Consider the following 7,484-nt stretch of genomic DNA (forward strand, 5'->3'; position numbering starts at 1 on the left):
CCTGATTCATAACCACTATGTTACCAGAGCTCCTTCTGTAATTGTTAAATACAGTGCTTTCTATGAGTTCTGTGAATCTTTTCAGGGAATTATTGAACCTGAGAGAACAGTGGGAGGCATCAGGGAGGCATCAGGCATGCGGGAGCCCATGGCAAACATGCCAATATGTGGTTGGCATTCTGAGGTGGCAGAGGGAACCCCTGAATTTATAGCTAGCAGTTAGAAGTGAGGGTGTTGTGTGCACTTCCAAACTGGTCTTTGGTCTACTTGGCAGTCTGAAGCACTGTGTCCTTTGAACTTGGGAGTTGTGTCCCAGCTCATGTGGTTAGGGTCAGACAGAAGTGCTGCCTGAGCAGCGGGTGCCAGAATGCAAAGAAGAGTGGGATATGTTTTATCCTCTTAGGTAGTCTTTTGGACATGCTGAATGCTTTTATTAAAATAGGAAAAGAAAGCACTTATGAAAAGGTAGTAGACATGGCACAGTTTTTAGTTAAAAGTTTACTACTGACTGATTTTAATTAAGAAAAAACCAAACAAGTCTTCTAGACTCTAGGCATGTAATCACAACAACAGACTCTTGAATTAATAAATTGACCTGAAAATCATAGGATCTCCCTCACTGCCCCGCACTGTGGTGGCGGTTGTTAAGTAGTTCACAGTCCAGTGCTTATCCTACAGCACTATAAAAGGGCTTTTAAAAGGACAAAACAAAACACAACTATGTGAATACTTTTATGGAGTGAACAATCACAATTTTTTATGCTAAATAAATCACAAATTTCTCTTGCTAGAGACTTAGAGACCCAGGTCCCTTTCTGTGGAGATATATCCAGGAAATTTATTAGAAATGCTTATGAGGAAATAATTACCTGGCTTTTTCTTATCAACTAGAATAACTGTAAATCAGCACTCAGGGCTTTTGTAAATGAGGAATTAACGTCAAGGTAAATCCACTTGTGTTCATGAATTAACCACATTGGGATCCATGTGAAGAACTCTTGCTTTGCAACATCATTTTAATAGCTTCCTGGTAGTTTATTGTAGGGGTCCTGGTGTGGCGCGGTGGGGTCAATGCACCGGACTGTAAAGTCAGTTTGAACCCAAAGATCAGCGATTGAAGAGCACCAGCTGCTCCTCAGAAACCCTACACAGGTTTGCTATGGGTGGGAACTGACTCCATAGCACTTAACAATAACAATGTATTGTAGTCCCTAAACAGTTGACTATAAACCTTAAAGATTGGAAGTTTGAACACCCAAAAGTGCTTTAGAAGAAAAGCCTGTTAATCTGCTTCCAAAAGTGTTTCTTAGAAAACAGATGGCTTGTAGTTCCATACTGCATTGTATGGATGTACAATGACTGCTCAACATTTATGATGCTACCATAAAACACTTTGTGATAAGTATCCTTTGTTGTTAAGTGCTGTGGAGTTGATTCTGACCCATAACGACCCTGAACAGGGTTTCCGAGGCTGTAAATCTTTACAAGAGCAGAAAGCCTCATCTTTTTCCTGCGGACAGCTGGTAGTTTCGAACCACTGACTTTGTGGTTCACAGCCCGATTTGTATCCACTATGCTACCAGAGCTCCTTAAGCCTCCTTATATATAGCTAAATCTTTTCGTACTTCTGTGCTTTCTGTAGGATAGGTTTCTTCAATCAAAGGCTGAATATTAAAATTTAAAGCTTTAGTTTTGGCAGGAATGTTTGAGCTGTACTTCATAAATGAAGAAAGTGAGGGACTAGTGGCTTACAGATATGTATCTTTAGACTCAACTTTCTTACCTCAAATTAGAAACCACATACTACCACATGACTATTGGAAGCCATTTGCAACTGTAAAAAGTTTTCCACCTGGAAGAATGACCCCATATTGTGAAATGCGGGTATTGCATCCCTCCATTTCAAAGAGTTCACTTAATTTCAGCTTAGTTTGTTCTTGCTGCATTTCAGCTCTATTTGACTCAGGGCAGCTGCTTAAGTATTTTGTTGATTGCGATCATTGATTTGCCTCCTTGGACAATCTCAGGTGGATTGTGGCTGGTACATAAGAGGTGCACAATAAACCTTTGATTGCTGAATAATATTGTTAAATAGTTACAATCATCCTACAATTCCAGAGGCCTGGCTATGTTTCAGAGGTCTTGTGATTAATCTTACTCTCCTGAAATTTATGGTTCCAGATGGAAATTGCTGGAGAAGGCCATCCATTGCTATTCTAAATTTTTGTTATGAATCTCTCACATTGGTGCATTTTGTCTGTTACCCTATTAGAGTATACCCCAAACCAAACCCACTGCCATTGAGTTGATTCTGACCCTATATAGGGTTTCTGAGACTGTAAATCTTTGTTAACAGATAGCCTCATCTTTCTCCCTTGGAATGGCTGGTGAGTTTGCACCATTGACTTTTTGGTTACCTGTCCAATGTCACCCGGGATCCTTGAATAAAGTATCACTCACTCACATCTGTTGAGTCAATTCTGACCCACTGTCACCCTGTATCGGGGTTTTGAGGCTGTAAATCTTTAAAGGAGCAGAAAGCCTCATCTTTGGGTTTTAACTGCTGATCCTGTGGTTAGCAGTCCAGTGAATGGAGGTAGAGAAATCATCAAACGATGAGATAAAAAGTGGTCTCCAATGCTCACCTTTTCCTTTTGACAAACCCAAAGTTGTGATAAAGAAATGGTCAGTGAATACGCACTGGACTGCTAACCAAAAGGTCGGTGGTTCAGACCTACCAGCCACTCTTTGAAAACTCTATACAAGGTCACTAGGCGTCCGAATCAAAATGATGGCAGTTAAGAAGAAGGCACTGACTAACCAGTGAGTAATCCCAGTTAAGCAAACAACATTAAATATATGGTCAGAACTCTGATCTGTATTGGGTGTTTTTTATATTTAGTTTCATATGTCATAATAAATCTTGTCACTGAAACTGCTTAAAACAGGGAAGTGATCAACAGGGATAGGCTTTGATATTTATCTAGTTGTGTGGGTTAATCTAAGGAGCCTGGTAGCACTGTCTATGACTCATGGCAGTGGGTTTGATTTTTGGGTTTTTGTGGGTTAATCCTGTGGATGTGTATCCTTTACTAACAGTGCTTTGTTTTTGTTTGTTGTTGTTGTTAGGTGCCATCCAGCTGGTTCCAATTTATAGCAACCTTATGTACAACTACACAAAATACTGTCCAGTCCTGCACAAGCCTCACAATTATTGTGATGTTTGAGCTCTTTGTTACTGCTGCTGTATCAAACCATCTCGTTGGGGGTCTTCCGCTTTTTCACTGACAACATACTTTACTAAGCATGTTCTTCTCCAGGGACTGGTCCCTCCTGATAATATGTCCAAAGCACATGAGATGAAATCTTGCCATCTTTACTTGTAAGGCACATTCTGGCTGTACTTCTTCCAAGATAGATTTGTTTGTTCTTCTAGTAGTCCATGGTCCTTTTAATATTCTTCTCCAACGCTGTAATTCAAATGAATCAAATTCTTCTACGGTCTTCCTTATTCACTGTCCAACTTTAACACACATATGAGGTTATTGAAAATACCATGGCTTGGATCAACTTACCTTAGTCCTCAAACTGATGTCTTTGCTCTTGAATGCTTTAAAGAGGTTTTGTGCAGCAGATTTGCCTAATACAAAATGTCATTTGATTTCTTGACTACTGTATTCTTGAGTGCTGGCTGTGGAACCAAGCAAAATGAAGTCTTCTACAACTTCAATCTTTTCTCCATTTATCGTGATGTTATTAATTGGTCTAGTTGTGAGTGGTTTTTTTGTTTTTTTTTCTTTACATTGAGGTGTAATTCTTTGATCTATTTTGCTGTTGTTAAGTGTCATCAATTCAGTTCCGACTCATAGCAACTCTGTATAAGGTTATGGAGGAGTGGCTGGTGAATTTGAACTGATGACCTTTCAGTTCAAACCAACCTTGCAGTTCAGTGCTTATCCTACAGTGCCACACCAGGACTCCTTAGATATATTATCTATATCCAATTGGAGATCTAGTGTGGTGTTGTAGGATAATGCACTGGACTTGAAGGTTGGTTTGAACTACAAGGTTTGCAGTTTAAACCCACTAACCACTTCTAGGAAACCCTACATAGGCTCACTATGAGTTGGCATTAAACAACAACAATTTACCTACAGTACTAACTATTCTTACTTAATTAGGTCTTAGATTTCATCGTTTGGGGTAGCTGTTGTTGTTAGGTGCCATCGAGTCAGTACCAACTCATAGCGACCCTATGCACAACAGAACGAAACATTGCCCGATCCTGGGCCAACCTCACTATTGTTGCCATGCTTGAGCCTACTGATGCTGCCACTTAGCCAATCCATCTCGCTGGGGGTCTTCCTCTTTTTCTATGACTCTCCACCTTACAAACATGATATCCTTCTCTTGTGACTGATCCCTCCTGAAAATATGTCTGAACTATGAGAGATGAAGTTTGGCCATCCTGGCCTCCAAGGAGCACTCTGGCTACACTTCTTCCAACACAGATCTGTTTGTTCTTTTGGCAGCCCATACCACTTTCAATATTCTCCTCCAACACCATAACTCAAATGCATCAATTTTTCTACGGTCTTCCTTATTCACTGTCCAGCTTTCACATGCATATGAGGCTACTGAAAATACCATGGCTTGGGTCAGGTGCACCTTAGTCCTTAAACTGACACCTTTGCTCTTCAACACTTTAAAAAGGTCTTGTGCAGCAGATTTGCCTAATGCAATATTGGTGGAAGCCATGCCATCAAGCCAATGCCATCAAGGAACGGAATGGCGAGAGACCCTAAGCATGTTTAGCAAAGCAACAATGAGTGTCTCCTTGGATGGCAAAGACCCTAGGGGAACCTCATGCTCTAGGCCTTGCAGTTCTCATTTTTTCCTTTTGTGCATGGCTCAATTTTGATCTTATTATAAGAAGTTTTAAAATAATTTTCTATATATTCACTTGATAATTTGCTATAATCATAGTAAAATTTTAAATTACATTTAGACACTCTCACACTAAATTTAATCATGTAAAGTTATAATAGTTGCTTTTTACATCAACAAAGAGTTTCACCATTAGGAAAAGCCACACCAGCTAAAAACTTTGTCAATTACAGCCTCCTTAGTTTCCACAGGAGACACTGAGGCACCTGAGGGGTAGCTAAAAAACAATCTTACACTCAACATCCTGCTTAGTTTTGGCAAGAGACACTGAGGCACCAGACATTGAGGCACCCAGAAGATAGCAAAGAAACAATCAAGAGCTGTGGGAACAGTAGGAATGTGGGTAGAAATTTAACCAGAGGTTTTGAGAAATTTTTAGTATAGGGGAATTGCTGCTTTGACTATGAAACTTTAGGTACTTTTATATTCTTATTCTTAAATCCATTATAAGTATAAAAAGTAACAGATGAGAGTAAAAATGCAAGTCAAAATATAGAATTTTGCTTAAAAGTTAATTTGACATTCTTAGGAGGATTGAAAGAAAAACGAAAAGAGTTATGGAAATAAACCCGATTATCAGGATAATTAGGGGATGCAAAGGAACAGGATACTGACAAGAATCAAAGGGATGTTCTAAAGTTTCGGTGTTTTTTTTTTTTTTTTGTAACCTGAATGTTTGTTGAACACAAAAAACTTAGTTAAATTATAATTGATCATAATAGTATATAAGAAGCAAAAAACTTTTGAGTAGAGAGAGGTCATCTGCCTAAGTAACCAGAAGTATCATCATCTGCCTAAAACTCATGACCCATTTGTCTGTGTTTTTCACCTATTCCACATCCCCCTTTGAGAGCTCCCTAATAATTTCTAGAGGCTAGTCACCAGCACAATATGTCCTTTGATTTCTTGACTGATGCTTCCATGAGTGTTGATGGTTGAGCCAAGAAGAATGAAGTCCTTGACAACTTCAATCTTTCCTCCATCGATAAGAATGCTGTTTTTTGGTCCAGTGGTGAGCATTTTTGTTTTCTTTACATTGAGATGCAATCCATGCGAAAGGCTGTGCTCTTTGATCTTCATCAGTAAGTATTTTAAGTCCTCTTCACTTTCAGCAAGCAAGGTTGTATCATCTGCATATCGTAGGTTGTTAATGACTCTTCCTTCAACCCTGATGCCACATTTTTCTTCATATAACCCAGCTTTTTGGATTATTTGTTCAGCATACAGGTTGGATAAGTATGGTGAAAGAATACAACCTTGTCGCACACTTTTCTTAATTTAAACCATTTAGTGTTCCCATTTTCTGTAGGAACAACTGCCTCTTGGTCCATGTACAGATACCTTATGAGCACAATTAAGTGTTCTGGAATACTCATACTTCACAATATTGTCCATAGCTTGTCATGATCCACACAATCGAAAGCCTTTGCATAGTCAATAAAGCACAGGTAAACATCTTTCTGGTAGTAGTTGTTTGAAAAAGATTTAAAACACTTTAACTTACTTTTTGGTGCTTACAATGTTTACAACAGGAAATAAGGACTTTTATAAAATGGCAGTCTCTTGTTCATCTAACTAAAAACATCTGTTAAGATTGCAAATTGCTCAAGAAACCCGGTTGTGAAACATCTGGGATCACTTTTTTGAACCCCCTCTACATCTGCTTAATCTCGTTTAAACACCTTGGTAAGAAAACAAATCCAAATCTCATAGCTCTCAATTTATTGCCCTATTTGGCTCTTATAATTTTACATTCCTATCAGCTACTACACACAGCAGCAAACACGATCTATGCTCTTTTAAAAAAGTAAACTTCAGGATTTATTAATAGATTACAGTGAACTTGAGTTGTCACAACAGAAGGCTGGGTATTTAATATCAATTTCCCTACCTAATAATTTTACATTCTTTACCAGCTATCATAAATTGCAGCAAACATGATTCATGCTGTAAAAATAAATGTCAAGATTTATTAATATATTACAATGAATTTAGTTCAGCCACAACAGAATGATTTCTCTGTATTTCTGACATACTACTCTGGGTCAAATAAAACACTGTTTTTGACCTAAACGGCCAATTTAGCATTACCATTTCCTATCTAAAGGCATATGCGAATAATAATAATAATAAAAGCAAAAGTAAGTCAGAATGTTCTTGTTTGCTGCACCACCACATGTGTTCAATTTGGTTGATTTCTAGGAGCTGTCTGTGTGAACTGCAGATTTCTTCTCAGACTCTTCTTCAGGTCAGGCAAGGTCTAAGAGTTAACCAAGTACCAAGGGTTTGAGGCGCCCCCCAGAACCACGTGGGAAGAATACAGAATCAGTTCATTGGGTGGGCTGAAAGTCTTTTAACCGAGTGTGTTGGGCTGGGGTGCGTGCGGAAGAGGGTCGGGAAGGGGGTGGATGTAAGGGTGGGGTTAGTGGGCTCCGGCTCAATTCTGGGAGGTGGTGTGGGGATGCCCGTAGGGGTCCGGGCCGGCGGCGCGCGCAGCCGCTCCTTGGCGAGTCCTGCGTGCCCGCGCGTGCCTCCTT

Source organism: Chrysochloris asiatica, unplaced genomic scaffold (assembly GCF_000296735.1).
Source record: "Chrysochloris asiatica unplaced genomic scaffold, ChrAsi1.0 scaffold00344, whole genome shotgun sequence".
In the NCBI taxonomy this organism is placed as follows: domain Eukaryota; kingdom Metazoa; phylum Chordata; class Mammalia; order Afrosoricida; family Chrysochloridae; genus Chrysochloris; species Chrysochloris asiatica.